Consider the following 17,342-nt stretch of genomic DNA (forward strand, 5'->3'; position numbering starts at 1 on the left):
GACGACCTGTAAGGATTAATAATAACGTCAATTGGCCAAATATCCGTATTTCAAATAAGCGCTTGCTCAAATGGATTACTGAAGATTAGAAACGAAGCATAGTCTGGATAACGGGCGTACAAAACTTCCTCACAGAGGTGTGAAGACCTAATTCAGTTTTGAGATAATCCTCACCATCTGAAGGATCTGTGAAAGGAGCAAGCCGAGCCGACTGACGAAAGACCGAGCTTGAAATCTTGAACTCTTATTGGTTCCGAAGGTAAAGAGTGGCGCTCTACTTCTGTTAGATGAAGAACGAGATACTTCAGCTGATATTGTTGGCTGTTTATTAGAAAGACGCGATTGATGGATCGAAGACTGTTCGTAGGCACTGAGGACAAAAACTACCCTGTCGAAGGGAAGGGCTGAGATGCTTTCATAGGGCCTTTCGCATTATTCTACATGCATACTCCAGAAGAGCAAGTAAAATCAACAAATATATTTGAAGACGTGGTGGGAGAACTTAACATTGTCAGACAGAGGACTAGTTAACTGGGCTGCATCCGAAGGAGCGCGAACAATTCGATTGGAAGTAGCTTTGTCTTTCAAATAAGATGATAATAACATGTCAGGACTTATACATTCAGCTGATTCATGACCAACACTGAAGGAAACCTGCTTAGGATATAAGACAGGAGGAACTGAAATAGGTACTGTGCAATTTCACGATTTCACATTCAGAAGAATCAGTAATGAAAGATTGATTGCATTTGTTGGGTGATGCTTAGGATCTTCGGTAGTCCCACAGTTGAAGGATGTGAAGAACGAGCTTGGAATGGTACATCATGAACTGGACAATGGCCTTGGGATTTCCCAGTGGGCGTAGTGTTTAACTTTAGCATAGAGAAGTCTGAAGGGCGACATCTGTACAGAAAGAGGATGAGACTGAAGCTTGACAATTTCAGGATTAGTCACTGGTTCATTACTGGGAGTCTTGGACAGAAGAATTTATACTTTTCGAAATGTTCTGTTTGTTTGTTTTTTTGTATAATAATTATCGGAAAAATTTAACTTTTCAATGAAACTTTGCTAAAATAAACTTGCGGGAGTAGGTTAATTCCAGCGTGTTAGTATAATGTATCCAGGGTCTGTATTTCAAGTAGAGATCTGGATGGGGATCCGGTTTCACTGGTACCGAAAACGAGATTGAAAAAAAAAATCATTATGTGAACTTATGAGACAAAAATGGCATTTTTTCCCTAACTTATAAATTAAAAAAAAAAAAAAAACTAGTGATTATTGCTGTCTTTCGTAGGACTTCCAATATGAAAGCTCACTAGGAACAACCAGAAATAGCTTATTCAGAGAATGTTGGCCCGAAGTTCCACTGCTCCCTGGTTCGATCTGATTGTTCAACGCATAGCCGATGGTCACACTGCAAATGCTGAATTACTCTGCTACACGTTCGAATGCACGGGGCAGCACAAAATACGGCAATGTTCCTGTTCATTCATCTCGTCAACTCCTCTGGGAAATCTCAGAGGAGTTGACGAGATGAGTGAACAGGAACGTAGCAGTCCCGGCGTGTAGACAGAAAATTTATTTATTTTTCTTAAGGAGTATCATCGAGTTAGCCGATGACACTCCTCAATGATATACACGGAATTTACCAATCGCACTCAAGATCAGAACTTTTCAGTCACGTGTATGCGCCGCGATTTTCGAACATTAGCTTCGTCTTAAATTCGATTACCTGTGACTATCTCTTTAGATGAGGCTTCGAGTGCATTACAGTGGACAAGAACTTCAAGGGCATGTGCAGACCTCTCCCTCTCGATCGTGTTTTGAAGGATGTGCTCTGAATTTTGGTAGTATAGTGCATAATCATATTCCACATTCGCCCTCCTTTATTGCTGCCTTAACGTAACTTCTCTAATGTGTTAACAGCAACTATAAATAATGGCGTCTGATTGCCACAATTTTCTGAACAGGTTTACAATTTCACTTTATTACCCCGAATAATGAGGGAGTAAAAGAAAAACTTACTTTTAAGAATCCGTCCGATGCAGGTGAGATTCCTTCATTGGTGTCTGAAACGAAAAAGAAAAAAAAAGTGTTAACCACCACCACCAAGTGAAAAAATTAAATGGAGTCAGTGAAAACAAAAACATTATCAACATTTGTTGGATTCTGTATTGAGGGAAAAAGAAAGAGGAGGAGGGACAACGGAAAAAAGAATAGCGCAAACAGTCGAAAGCGATAGAGCGGAAACAGAAGGGCCGCCACCAACTGCTGGAGATAGAGAGTTGCCATCCAGCACGCGCTCATATAGACAAGGGTGCCTTAACAGTAGACTAGCATTGTTTACCGTACATCAATCGTGCAGCTGTCAGGGGGTGTTGGGGAGGCTCGAGCACAGCACATTAGTTGCTTAGCCAGCGAGACATTTTAATGCTAAAATCCTTGGAAGGCGGTTTGAAATGCACGATGGAGAAAACTCAGAATGCGGGGACTAACCAACGCCTTATACGATGCACGCGCTGCAAAAGTACGCAACTTTCAACGAGAGAAAACTACTGGGATGTTTGAATATTCAGGAAGACTCCCGAGGTGATGGGAAAATAAGAAGGAAAAAATCGTGGAAGGAAAGAGAAACAGAACGAATGTGCAGAAAGAGGAAAACACGATTGAAGTCGAACTGGAACAAACAGAAGCAGAAAAGAATGGTCGTTTCGCACAACTGCTACATCATCAATACAGAGGGTTCGGATTTTTTTTGAAGGTAAACTGCGTGTGTTCTCCGATCAATTTGGCTAATTTTCGTGAAAAAACAACAGGCCACCCTCTGACCAGACTTGGCCATGGTGTGAAAAAAGCCCACAATGTTCCACGTCTCTCAACAGCAATCGAATCCATGCGGGACTTTTCAAAGAGGTGTGGAAGAACAGTGGTCGTAGCCACTGCATCGGCCGCGAGGGCCTCCACTGAAATAAGGACCGCACGGAAGACCGCGCTTATTTCATCCGGACCCTCAGAAACATTAACTTATTAGCTTAGAGTCTTCGCGGACTTCAGTAATTACGGCACCCTAATGAGCCTATCAGCGATGTAGGCGGGTCTGTATGATCGCGGCCTAACAGACTCAACCAGGGATGCCAAGATGATGAATGCGTTACTTATTTTGCGGCAAAATATTTCGCACTCACACAACACATCTGCGGGTGATAAATTGTGCAAACACACTTGGCACGCATTAGTCATCCGGAGGGTTAATAGAGGCTTCTGTATTCCTCCTAGGAATAAACAACAGATGCAGTTACACCACTCGATGCGGTGTTTAACTACGTTTAAGAAGGCTGCTTCGGATCATTGGGTTGATTAGTGGCGATCAAGTTCAGATCAACAAATGCACAAAAGGGCAACTGACCACCAGCTGGAGAGGGCAAATTTCGAAGCAATCTTAGCCGGAAAACAACTTAATTTAATTCGTATCGGATCTGAGGACAATTAAGACGAAGAGATTGGTTGATTTTGTTCCATTTCTTATTGTATTCTTATTCCGAGGAAACCTTAGTTAAGTCACCTTAAGTACCTCGTTGTGAATTCTTGTTGATGATCTAATCTTTGTCACTTCAAACAACTCGTTTCTCCTCAATACACAGCGGCCTTCCTCTTTGCTACGGGGACATTAACTTTCTCCATCTGCACCACAACTGATATTCGTACATTATTGTACATTTATTGCCGAGTGTATTACCGGCTTGTAAAATATTTAAGGGCAAAAGAATGCAAGCGTAATTTGTTCACGTGACTCTGCAAATGGTACACGCGAAAAGGCAAATGTAAATTCATTAGTGGACGCTGTAAGCATGCCTCGACAGTAGGAGAAGGAAGAGTCATTATGAATCCTTCCCTCTCTCTCTGTACAATGGCATCTGTGTCAATAAATAATGCGCCCGAATATTCAGATTTCCAGGAGAGGGGCGGAAGAGTAAGTGGGATGTGTATGAGTGGAACAAGGACATTATCGAGGAAGGTGATGACTGATGGGCGTTGATCTAAGTGTCGACAGCAGTGCCTAAAAGAACGAACCCGTACGCAAATATTATGTTTTATATATTTGACAATCTTTGCCACAAGTATCATTAAGTATTGGAGAAAGAATTGGAGAGAAACAGACTTTTGGAAAAATATAATAACTGAAAGACAGGACAGAGAAATTGTGACAGAGTTAAGCTATACGTTGCGCCATAAGTGGCCAGAGAAAGAAGGATGATTGCAGAATGAATAAATTCATAAGATGGTGGATATGGAAAGAGAGAGAGAGAGACGAAGTCTCGAGTAAATGAACGAAGTCGAAGCAAGACACAGATGGACAAACAATTACGTAAATGCATCGAATGAATAAAATAATTCACGAAGCCAACGAAATTTATTCTTGCACTCATTTCGAGAAGCAGGCATACATAGCAGCGAGGTTTACAAAAGTTAAATCAGAGAGAGAGAAGGTAAAAGGCAGGGGAGAACCTCATCTGTGGTTACCATTATATCACGCCCAAAACCAGAGACAAAGATGAATGTGGACCAATATCCGGCGTGGGCATGGAAGAGGATCCCCGCATGCCGACAGTGGCGAATAGCACCGATTTATCCACTAGATACACGGAAAGTGTACATCTCATGCACGTGCAAGTGATTTCCGTCGATTTTTATGGAGCAATATTCTTAGAAAGGAACGTGAACATAAGAAAGGAGAAATGCAATACCATCTGCATCAGCAGAGCTCCCCGGCACTGAGAGGAGAGAAAGGTGGGGGACGCCTTCTGAGAGAGGGGAGAAGTGATGTTCGGATAGAAATTTGGTACGAAGACCGACCGGCAGGGAATGATGGATGCTGATGTAATGGACAGAAGTGGAACATAAGACAATTAGAAGATTAAATTGATTTCTCAGTTTTCTCTCCGTTCATTTTTTTCCCTAAACGTGAAGAAGTGCTCTTCTTCTCTCAAATTTGGTCACACAGAAAAGAAACGGGGGAGAGCAAAAGTTATTCACTAAAGTAAAAAAAAAAAGAAACGGAGTTGGTGGGGAGGGATGCTAGAGACACAAAGACGAGTCAGTTTTCTTTTCCAGAACTTTCTCCCCCGAGTTTCCCCCAAGTCAGTTGAACATACCGTACGCACAATTGCAGGGGTCCCTTTGTTTACAAGTTTGTGCGATAAAACTGAACCTCTGCATATTTCCCCTCCTTTACGAAGAGCTCTGATTTTACCTGAGATTGGCCCTAAAGTTCAGAAGAGCTTAGAAATTAGCTTCATTTAGACACTTCACAGAAAGTCCTATTTCAAGTGAATGGCGGATTTATACAAAATAATAGATATTTTAGAGACATTAAACAGAGATAAAATAACATATCAATAAAAAATACACCTGTAATATTTTCGAATACACCTCAGCGACGTGTAAAAGAAATTTAGAATTGTGTGATTAAATACAGACCTCCATTATATCAAATATTACTCGTTTTAAACGCCAATGGGTGAACACTAAAAATGAGAGAAAAATCTAAATCAGGGTAGCTTTTTTAAAATAAAAAATAAAAAAATGGGAACGCACGTATTAGTTGTCAAATCAAACGAAAATTAAAAACCCCCGAAGAGAATTTCCAAGTCGTGAAAGATCGCGTTCTTGAGTAAGACTGTTGTCAACCAGCAGTGGCAAATACGAATAAAGAGAGAGAAAGTATGATCACGTGACTCTGTGAAGTGTGTGTGTGACAGAATAAAAAGCACGTCAGGAAAAAGAAGTCGATCCTCGAGCATCTATGAGAGATAAAAAAGAGTGATTCTCTCCAAGACAACTGGGACTGAATTAAAACATTAATCAGTCTTTGGATTCATTGCAGTCGTCAGAATGTAAAATGAACTCGCTCACTTGAAAATCTTAAAAATGAACTCGCCACTCTTAAAATTATTATCCTACCCGAAAAAGGTGTTTTACAAGTAGAACTGTGTCCAGACACACAGACAACTGCCTATTATCTAGCTCGGTTCAATTGTGGGAGGGAGCAGCAGCTCGCATTTCTTTCTGTACACACGATGGACACGGGCAACAGTCATCCATTTACAAACCAACCCTTGAATAAATACGAGGAGGGAATTCGTGACAGGGGGTGTGGTAATTTAAAGTTTGCGTTACTGCAGCCATTTACGCGCGATGTATCTTTTCGTATAACGACGTCCACACAGATGGCACTAAAGAATGGTTGCGCATTTGATGGTAACAACAACACACTCACCATCCGCTCAACCTCCAAACTTTCCCGATGACCAGAACTGAAAATTATTTTAATTTGATAGCGTTTAAATGTGCATTTCGATCATGAAGTAATAATTAGAAACGGGCACAATGTTATGAATAATTCGGAGGAATTTATTTATTTTTTATTCAGATTATTTCGTAGTAACTCGACCAGGACGAAGAAAAACCTGATATCGTAGTCTCTATACTGGGTCGTTCCTTAATTTTTTAAATCGAATAAATACACAATTCATTGAGAATATGCGTAAAATATCTTTGCAAAGAAAGGAATTCTGCAGTGGGCTAATTTTAAATAACTTTAACTTCAGCCATTGCACTAAAAAAGTCCAGTTCCATCTCCATGATGCCCATAAATACAAAGGCATTACTTCCAGTCATTATCTTGTTTTAATGAAATCTGAATTACGAAGGTGGGTCAAAATAATGCGGTTCTTCCGAACTAGAGCACCCAGCATCAACACAACGCCATATTACTGACGTCTGAACTAAAAGTTTGCGATATAAAGTTGGCAACATAGGCATTGGTACTCATTTATCAAAGTGCCATTTCCCATCACTGATGAAACATCCAGGTATTATTCAAAGAAATCAAAACGTGACCATAACCCCCTCCCCTCGGGACTTCATACAATTCAATCACGACCCTCTCCGCTATTTAGATAGGACACCTTCTAACCTGCTTATACTGCATTTTCGTGTATTCAGCGAGCCTTTCTCATCCCGAAAATCCTTTAATTCCCCTCCTCCACATCTCCCCTCTCTAAACTACTCTTCCCCAAATGCAATACCTCGCATTTGGTAGCGTTAAACTTCTACTCCTCCTTGAATATGAAGGCCACGTTCCTGCAGTTACTTTCCTTTTGGACGGACTCTTCTTGGGATGAGCCACGTGCATTGTGAATCAGAAAGTCCAATTCTGCATTTCAATGTAAGCAGAAACGCGTGCATACATTAAAAATCCTCCGACCAATCAATACAAGGTGTTTCTTCATGATTATATCCCTCCACTAAACAACGGAGCTCTCTCTCTCTCTCTCTCTCTGTCTGTCTTTGACACACACACACACACACACACACACACACACACACACACACACACACAGGTGTTCCCAAAAGGCCACGATTTCGATTCTGTTTTTTCTTCTTAAAGGAGCAGGCGCAACTTTATAGGAGCGGCGCTTGTCGAAACGAGACACTATCGCTAGAGAAAAACACTCAGCATCGTTTACAACACCACTTGCATCTCGTACGTAGTGATGGAAAAGGAAAATAAAAATACATACGAGGAAAATAAAAGGTGGAGATGGAAAACTGAGGGGAGAATATATATATTTTTTATCTCTCCGTTTCCCCAAGGCAGAATATTCAGCGATCGCATTTTTGTTGTTTTTCTCTTTCCTTCTTACGAGGCAAATCGTACAGCGTTCCCATGGAAACGGCATGAACGAAGAGTGTGGTGAGAGGAGCAGCGCCAAAATAGACGCATTAATATTGGACGAGTAAAAGGAGAAACTGAAAGCAAACACACGAGAAGCATAATTGTGAGGGGACAACAGATGTCTTCCTTTAGGATGTTGTCCATTCGATATTAAAACTGATTTCATCTGCATACATGACGAATCCAAATCCAACTTGCTCGTAGGCATCGCGCAGTTGTTTCCTTTCGAGGGATAGCGCTGCACTTTCCCTTTCTTCGTGATTACTATAAAAATATTAATAATCACCACGAAATCCTGTCGCAGGTTTACTAAACACGCATATCATGAATTATTACCATTTTATTAATCGCGGGAGAAGCGTGGTGTAATATTTCAATTGCAATTAAAACCATGAAAGAAGTAAGTAAAGAGTATTACAAAAATGCTGACTGAGGTAAATGTTGCTCGCTTACTATTAAATCGCTAAAGGTCGTGAGATACGGGTGACACTTCGATTTTTTATTAAAGATTCACGTAGAGTGAACTGAAATGAATCCTGATTATTTTTGTGCTCCTAGTGGTCCAGGGACGCAGCACAGACATCCCTGGACCACTAGAAGCACGTGATTATTCCGCGTTTTTCCAAAGTATAAAAATATTTTAATTAAACGGAAAGAGATTCTAAGATAAAAAAGTGGCAGTTGAACACTTATAAAAGTTAGTACGAAATTTTATATTTTGTGCTAACACCATCATGCCCCCCCCACCAAAAAAAAAAAAAAAAAAAAAATGAAATATGGCCGTAATCGGCTGCATTTTGCATTCTCCAGATACCAGCAGAGTGGCTCATCACCGACAACTATGCACCCTGTTTTTTCTCTTTTTTAATGTTGAGCCGCCATTTATATAGCGCAGTTAAACCGGTTTAAAAGGAAAAAAGAAGTAACACGGTGTCACACGTCAAAAAGGGAAAATAAAAAAGGAAAATTAATGGTCACACGAGCCTGGCGCACTTAGCTCGCCTGTAGAGATTTATCAACGTAAAGGTTATGTCTAACAGTTATGGCTCATTAGGACTTAAACTCCCTCTATCGGCTGAAGCCGAGATGGGAAGGGATAGCCATTTTTTAGGGGAACTAAGAAAAATTATGGATACTGCTGGGACCGAAGGGGTCTTATCACATTTCTTTTTAGAAGGGCACGTGTCTTTCATTATTGTCGTCTCCAGTTGGGCAAGAAGACACCGCAGGACTGCGAGGGCCTCGCACTGTTAATCTTCCTGGCGGGGTCCGGATTACATGCAGAGAGATTTCTGTCGGGTTTAATGAACGAAGTACCCAACAGACGTTGGTCCAGAAGAGGCAGAAGCTGTCTTAAAAATTAAGCACTCTTCTGTCTTCGCCTTTCTTATAGAATCGAGGCGGGGGAGTGGGGGTAAACGGGGGAAAGTCGACCGAGCACACCTTATTAAGTAGGCAACAGTCGGGTCGTATATTTTCATAAGGATACGCGCGCGTGTCATACTGTCGAGACATAAGACGTTTTTCTTTATAATTAAGACAAATTCCTCGAAAATTACGGGGTGAGCGTGGAGCTGAGAGTATAAATAGAAATTAGAATCACGCTTACTATAATCCCCATCGGATAAATTTTATCGTATTAATACTTAGGCAAGCTACATTTCTTCACTTATTACTTAAATGTTCTTTTCTTACATCCCATTTCAATAAGAAAAAAACGCTTCGCAATAAAACTAAAACAATACGAATATGAATAGTAAATTAAGCCCAATAGGAAATATTAGGACTTCTTAAAAACGCTCACCTATTAATGCGAGCCCTTTTGGACATGGTCGTTAAACGTGGATCGACCAAAGGCGTCTTTGTAACATCCTTAAAATTAATTCTAAGGTAAATGAAGCCGTGTAGTATGGCTTATGCGTCGCGCAGTTAGCCTCATCAGCTTTTTGCCTAAACACGCATTAATATGCACTAAGAATTCAGAATACTGGTCTGGAGGCCTCATTTTAGGAAGGATGTAGAGTTGTTTGAGCGAGTACAGAAGGGAGCAAAGAGGTATTCTTACCAAGAAAGGCTTAAGTCCTGCAAAATGCAGCTTCTGGAGAGTAGGCACCTTGAATGGTTTGAGCAGGCTCAATGCTGCTGGGATTCTTCATTTTTCTTAGATTACGAACCTAATGGGTATAAACTCAAGTTGAGGAAAGACAGTTATAGTATAGATGTGCGCAAATTTGCCTCTAGCCAGCGGATGGTTGGTTGCTGCAACAAACTTCCATCTGCCGTTGTGGAAGTGGATAGCTTAAATAAATTCGAGGAAGACGTGGACGAACTTTTGGGGAGAATCAGAGACGCCTAGGGAAAAAAGGAATATAAGTACACCCCTATTAAATGCAGGTAGTCAATCTTTATGAATTTATAAAAATTACGGTTGCAACGATCTATGGTTTGCATATCTATCTATACATTAAAAAGTTTTCCTCCTAGTAATATTTATTCTAGCCAATGGGAGAAGAAGGCGAGGCAATCACGTCACTACAAATGCAATTAATTATTGACAACTGCCTCCATAACGTTCACCAACCTGGTGCACGTGCTCCACTATCTAATTGGCATCAAACATTCCATTGTAACGTTTTTTTGTACGTTAATGAATATTGCATATTTGTAAATAGTATTTGGTAAATATGTGTATAGTTTGCAAATATTTCAGTTTAATATTTTAGTCCTGCTCTTTCGGATGTAACAATATTCATCATGCACTTCGTTAATTGATAGAACTTCTTTAATGTACCGTTATTTTGAAATTCAACTTGATAAAATTAATAGCAAAGCTTAACTGACGGTACTCACCTCAAACAACCTTATTTGAGGTCCCTTAGTTGTAAGGTGTTTAAGGGGAAAGTTGTGAAAATTCAATTAAATTGCATAAAAATAAAATTGTTAAAATATAAATCGAACAGAGACTATTAAAACTGTAATTAAAAATTTATGCCCAAAGGAGGAAGACGTGCACTGCTCCATCCCCTAGTTATCCTATATAAAATCTGTTAAAAACTGTGAAAACTAATAAATAGTTTTGAACAAATTTTATATGGGATCGAGCAGGCACGTTTTCCTCCTTTGGGCAAAAAATTTTAATTACAGTTTTAAATAGTTTATATTCTATTTATATTTTAACAATTTTATCTTTATGTAATTTAATTGAATTTCCACAACTTTCGCCTTAAACACCATACAACTAAGGGGTTGTTTGAGATGAGTACCATCAGTTAAGCTTTGCTATTAATTTTATAAAGTTGAATTAATCATACATTATGCAACCCGAAGCAAAGGGCCTTTTCCTAAGTGACCTATGTAAATGCAGGTAAATAATAAATAAGGTATTATTTACCTTAATACCTTATTTATAGGTAAATAATTACATAGTGATATTTATTCGACCTTGAGAATGCCGCGCATTACAAATAATTACGCAGGTCATTTCCTGATTAGATATCAATCATGGCGATATAATTTTTTTTTTTTTTTTGGCTGGCGGAACCGGGGGTCTCCCCCAACTCCGCGTTTTTACTCTGTGTAGAATACAATATGCTGCATAAGGCCAGAGTGTGTGTTAGTGTGGGTTTTTGGCCACTTAGCAAGCCTGGGGGCTTGTGGAGAGTCACTAACACCCCCAGTTTCCGTCACCGCCCTGACGAGACTGGCCAGAACACACTAGGAGAGAAGAAAGTTCTGGCAGGGTAAACCCTGGGGTAGCCCAGATTTCCAAGGAGAGCTGGAAAAAAAATTGGCTGAACTCTAGTGTAAGGTACACGCCGTATTTCCTCGCTTTCCGATAAAAGCGCCTGATTTGAAAGGGGAAACAGTAAGGGCACCTCTGGTACAGGATGCTCATCCTGGTCCAGAGTGCGGGAGTTGAAAGAGGGTGGTGGTGGCAGGAAAAAGGGGGACCACCCAGGGTGGGGATGGGTATTTATCGGAAGGAGACTCAACGACCCCAGGTGGTAGGAATAAAAGAACATAGGGAAAAAGGTCCCTACGGTGGTGGAACATGCTTTTTGCAGCTCTGTCCCACAGTGACCCAATTGGCCAGTGTCAGCATCCCGCACCATGCCAGCTGGGAAAAGCTACAGCGTGGTGTCAGCTTGGATAACCACGAGGTCCCTGAGGGCCTGCATAGCCATCAGTCTTTGCGGTGAAGAGGCTAAGAACATGCAGTTAATAACAACTTTCTTTCACTCAACATTCACACAATTTTACTTTTTATGGTTTTTTTCTTACATTTCCTTAGATTAAATTAGTTATCAATCAGTGCGTTTCGGACAGGTGTCTTTTATAGAAAACATTTGACTTACTCCGTTCTACCTCTACATATTACGTAGAAAAGCGTGCACGGGAGTTGGCGAGCAGGGGGCGGAGCCCCCTAGTATTTATTAATAAAATAATTTAATAGTTTAAATAACACAATGAATATAACAAAACAAAAATTTTAAAAAGGATACAAACTTACAAATATTCGTTTATAAATTTAGACTATGTTTCGATATAAACTACAAAGAAATACATAAAACTAAAAGAAATTTAAAAAAATCACAGATAGTTTGCTTGTATATCTAGAATAAAATCGTAGAAACAAAATATTGCAGAATGTAATATACAGTAAATTTTGCATAAACTAAAAATATGTAATTGAAGACGTATTATTTTAATTGAATTTTTCCCAATTTTTCCGAAGCAAAAGAATCGATAATTTTATCATAATTTATGTTTTCTGCAACGTGATTTTCAATGGATATAATTGATATGTTGGTTAGTCGTTCTTGTCCACTTGTTGATCTAAAGTGATTTTTAATCAATTTAAGTTTACTCCTTTCACAAGAAGCTACTGTTACAAGCAGGGTAAGAAAAATTCATAACGCTACTTCTATGCTTGGATAAGATTCTGTTAGACAATGCTCATGAATGAATTGGAGAAGTTGAAAAAGGGGTTACGGATTTCAAATCCTACAGAAGTGATAAAACATGATTTTTGAAACTTTCAATTTCTGTCGAAACATCTAATGCATATTTAAATCTTTGTTGTATTTTAATGCAAGGTCGGAAGCAGCCTTTCTGCAAGTCAGATTTATTAATCAATGAGAGTGAAGTTCCAAATAGAAAATCAAAATCTGAAGCAATAGTATTCAGTTTTTCAAATCTGTTGCTTAAGTCATTCATAAGAACAACCAAAACTCATTTAATCGGCAGATAAATTGAAATCGTCGGAAGATTCGTAGTGTCATTCTTTTTTTTTTTTTTTTAAATCTAGAAATGTAGCTGGTATATCCATTTTTTATGCTCTGGTAGCAGCAAATCCGAAAATATCTTGAAATTCACTTTCCAATATTTCTTGAAGTTTATTTTTTATTTTTTTTTATCAATCCTCTTATTAATTGGGACCACAGCACACATTGACAAGAGGCTATTAATCCGTGTTAGGAATATGCCTTAACTTCTGACTGGCTATGGAAAGGAGTGAACCAGCACGACTTCTCGGTATATGGGATAGGTGGCTGCATAGGTTTTAAAGGCACCACTTACGTTGCTGAACAGTAATCCCTTTAACCTTTAATTCGAACTTTCCAATTGCTTAAAGTCAAGAGATGGAAACAACGCGTACAAAGTTGTCTCTCGTAATCCGAACGTTATACGGAAACTTTCTTTGTTCTACAGAAAGTATTTTTAATGTAATTACCAAGAGGAATTCAAAACAATTCATTATAAAGTGGTTCGTTAAACAAAGGTCTGCCTCTAATTAAATAAAAAAAAAAAAAACGAAGCAATTATAAATTACATAACTGGTCTACTGCACCCTTACAATGCTGTATCTGGGGCTCGTACCCCGTTCACCCCCAACGTAGTTTCGGATCTGGAGCATCGATTCGATGGGTGAAATGGGAAGTTTTTTTTTTTTGGCTGATGCTGTATAAGCTTGTTTTCTTGCATCATATGCCTCTGCTAATGCTAATATTCACGGATAGCTACCACAATGAGTTTCTATAGCGTCAAGAAGGATCAACAAAATCAGTAAACAAAGTCCAATTATGGATATTTATTCCATCCTACCGTATGGTTCAGAAATTTTATCTGGTGTTCTATAATAAAAAAATACTTTGGATTATAGAACACCGGATAATTTTTGGATTTTCGTTCAAAATCCAAAAATACTTTGGAAAATTGGACCCAATTATTACATCTCTACTGACCACCGTGATAATGTCCTCAGAGGGATCGATAAAATTGAGGATTCCATCCACAATAACATTTCAACAACAGAATCACACAGTCAAATCAAAAGTACTTCATTTCATTAGCTGGAATTTCTTTAACCTCTACAAAAATCGAGGATTTCCTGTGCACCCATTTTCCAAACCCTGGATAAGGAAAAATGGTGCGCTTGGGAATTCAGATGGTTGAATCTGGTGTTGCATGGGAATTTGGTTTCTCTAGATCGAATTATTTTCAGGAGCAAAAGACGTAAACAACAGCCAGAATTCAAGGGAACCCAATCGATATTTGGTTGATGCATCTTACAATAATGCACGATTTAAAGAGATGACAAATTACCAACTGTTACATCCACGCGCATTTCAAGTCATTCGTCAGAATTTTGCTGCGAGCGATTTCAAGAACTTTTGCTTCTCTCCTTTCGCCAGTAATCAATAGTCGTCTTCGTCTTTATTTGTACGTTTAAGGAACAGCTCAGACACAAGATGGCATTTTCCACAGCTGTACATAATTCCAATGAGTGCCAAAGAAACCATCTTGAAGCTGGACATCGATAGTTAATCCAGGAGCCTAATGGACCGTTGAAATACGTCACGATAATTAGCATACATAATGCACCCTTTCTGAAGCGGAGGGTTCTGGCATTCCACAATTTTCCGCCGTGTCACTGACCTTCACCATCACTTATGACAGTTTGACAGTTGGTGGACGAGCTGCTCACGAGATAAGCCCAACTAGACAATGTCACGCTAATCTATAGAATTACAGCAACCAGGAAAGGCAGGGCAACTGTGTCAAAAACACGCCAGGAATATGGAACTCTAAGATCTCGTTCCACTCTAAACAGAGATCAAGTTTGACGGAAAAAATAGACCATTTATGGTCTTCTATTTTTAATAAGTATTAATAATTATTATTATTAACCTCCTAGTTCCTTTCACTGCTTTCTATAAATATGGCAAGATAAAATTTGTCAGATTTATTTTATCTTTAATAATTTTGTTAATGATGCTGTTCCCTAAAATAACGACCATTTACCATCATAATTTATATGATGGCAAATGATCGATCCAATCTGGATCATGCGATCTTAATCGAGGGAGAAAGAGAATATTCCTGCCATGTTGCTTCGACTTCAACAGCGCGTGATTTCGGTGTCTTAAACGCAGTCTGTTCCTTTAATTCTTTCTGGAGATGCCATCGAAACCGTAGTTCTAAAAGGTTCATTCCTCTCACGTCGGCGAGTATTCCAACAGTCACTTGGGATACTCCTTTCTTTTAATCAAATTCAAACGTGACGTCTTTCACAAATAGCATAAAAGAGTGAACAGATTAGTTTTGTACGTAATTTACAGGTAGAGATGTAAATTCATCTTAAGAATTTTATTCCACATCAATCTATTTATAAATAATATATTTTTTAGTTTAAAATACATTCAGCATTAAACCGGTATAAAGGTCTTTGACAGCGTTGCTTGTTATTTTTCAGAATTCAGCACGAATTCACCGAATGATTTAATGTAAGAAATCTGAATTTTGTCTTCGTTCTAAATTGGGAAAAGTTTCCTCAAAGAGTACTTTTCTTTTGTCACGATGGCACATTAATGTGCCACGTATTGTATGTAGACTTCTTTAAACAAACACACAGAATTCCTTGTATTGGATGGTTTGGATATTCTTTAACTTTACTGCAGAATTCGGTGCGTGATTAATCGCACCAGAACTCTGATCCTGATTTTGCTAAACGTTGTCTTTCAGTACCAGGCTTAAGCAGAATTATTTAAAGCATTTTGATTACCTCCTAGTATAAGCCACATAGAACTCCTTTCTGACTTAAGTATATGTCTTATATTTTGGTTTTCAGGTTTCCTCAGCAGTCCCGGATGTTTAAGGTATCAGATTTAATCAAACGATCGTGAAATGTTCTTTTTTCCTCCGTCTCTTTCTCTTATTAGAATTATAATGGCTAAATGATTTGAAGAAGCAGGGTTTTTCTGTACCTACGAAAAAAAAAGAGGAAAAAGATCTGTTCGTACCTTCCTCATCTTCAAAATAGTGGCTGCCCAATTCTGCTTTGAACTTTACCAGACTTTCCGTCTCCACCACCGCGAGAGCCAATTCATTCCAATCATCTACAACACGCTACCCGCCCTCCTAATTTAGTAATCTCTGTTTCTTCAAGTGCGCCCCAAGACCTGAACACAATATTCTAAATGCAGTATCACCACCGTTTTATATAAAGTAACAGCGACATCGTTGTCATTACTTGCGAACAGGAAGACATGTGCCTTCCTAAACACTTGTTTATAATCCACGGAAATCTTCATATGTGACTCAATCATAACTACTTACGTATTTTTCGTCCTGAACCACTTTTAACTCCATCCCCCCTCCTCAAAGCTTTTAAGTAACGCCTGGATATCTATTCCCCAGGTGCAAAACCTCACATTTAGAAGCATTAAACTTTACCAATGCAGCAAGTAGAATTCTTCGGGGACCCCACTTGCTACATTGAACCTCCCTGAAGAATGTCGATTTATGACTCGCATCCTTTACCCGGGCCATGATGAAATAAATTAGAAGATCAAGAGGGATTACTCTATAAAAGTAGTTCTCGCCACGTTTGATTACTCCGACCTAATGGACTCTCTTCATTTCAACAATTTTATAAGTTTGAAAACGTTCTTCATAAATTTGATAAACAGGATCTAACCTAGTCAAAGTCGAGAGCCAGAAATACATCACCAACAAGGCCTATATAGAAGGTCAAGACCTATATATAAAAGGTTAATAAGCTGAAAAATACCGACACTAAAATCTAAATTTGAAGATATTTTCTTCATCAGTCAAGGACAGGAGCAAGTTAATCAAACACGCTTGTTGAACCGGCGTCATAATTATGCCTTAACCAGTAACTGCATTTAAGAAATTTAAAATTGTGTCTACGAGGCTCCTGACTAAGATGAGCTCGTCTTACAGGTCTATGTAGGAGGAGGAGGAAATATTTTTGCCATCTGCTCCCAAAAACCGATATCTTCGCGCCAAGTGCATACATAATACAGGAGAGTAAAATTTAAGCTGATAATCGGAACCAGGATAGAGATCTCAGAGCCATAGCAAAATAATTCAATTCGCCCGCTTAACAGGCATAGAAAGCGAGAGAATTAAGTAAAGTTTTGTTTGAAAAGGATCCCGATTTGTTATTCACAAAAGTAGATCAACGAAACGGACATCACTAAAAAATCAAACGGATCAGTAGATACACAGGTGTGCTGTTTACAGAGCTAGATTACGTGCCTCGTGGAAGTAGAAGACTACAGGAGGTAGAGGGCAGGGA

General features: G+C 39.1%; 1 protein-coding gene across 7 annotated transcripts in view; it reads right to left on the minus strand.

The window, feature by feature from the left end:
• LOC150089152 (teneurin-m-like) overlaps positions 1 to 17,342 on the minus strand; it is a 936,894-nt gene that overhangs the window by 432,352 nt on the left and 487,200 nt on the right. For all 7 annotated transcript variants that reach the window (XM_090388112.1, XM_090388138.1, XM_090388082.1 and 4 more), the window contains one exon: positions 2,026 to 2,069. The gene's annotated coding sequence lies outside the window, so the exon portion shown is untranslated. The remainder of the gene's footprint in view (positions 1 to 2,025; positions 2,070 to 17,342) is intronic.

This window comes from Mastigoproctus giganteus, chromosome 2, assembly GCF_048544385.1.
Source record: "Mastigoproctus giganteus isolate SK-2022 chromosome 2, ASM4854438v1, whole genome shotgun sequence".
Lineage (NCBI taxonomy): Eukaryota > Metazoa > Arthropoda > Arachnida > Uropygi > Thelyphonidae > Mastigoproctus > Mastigoproctus giganteus.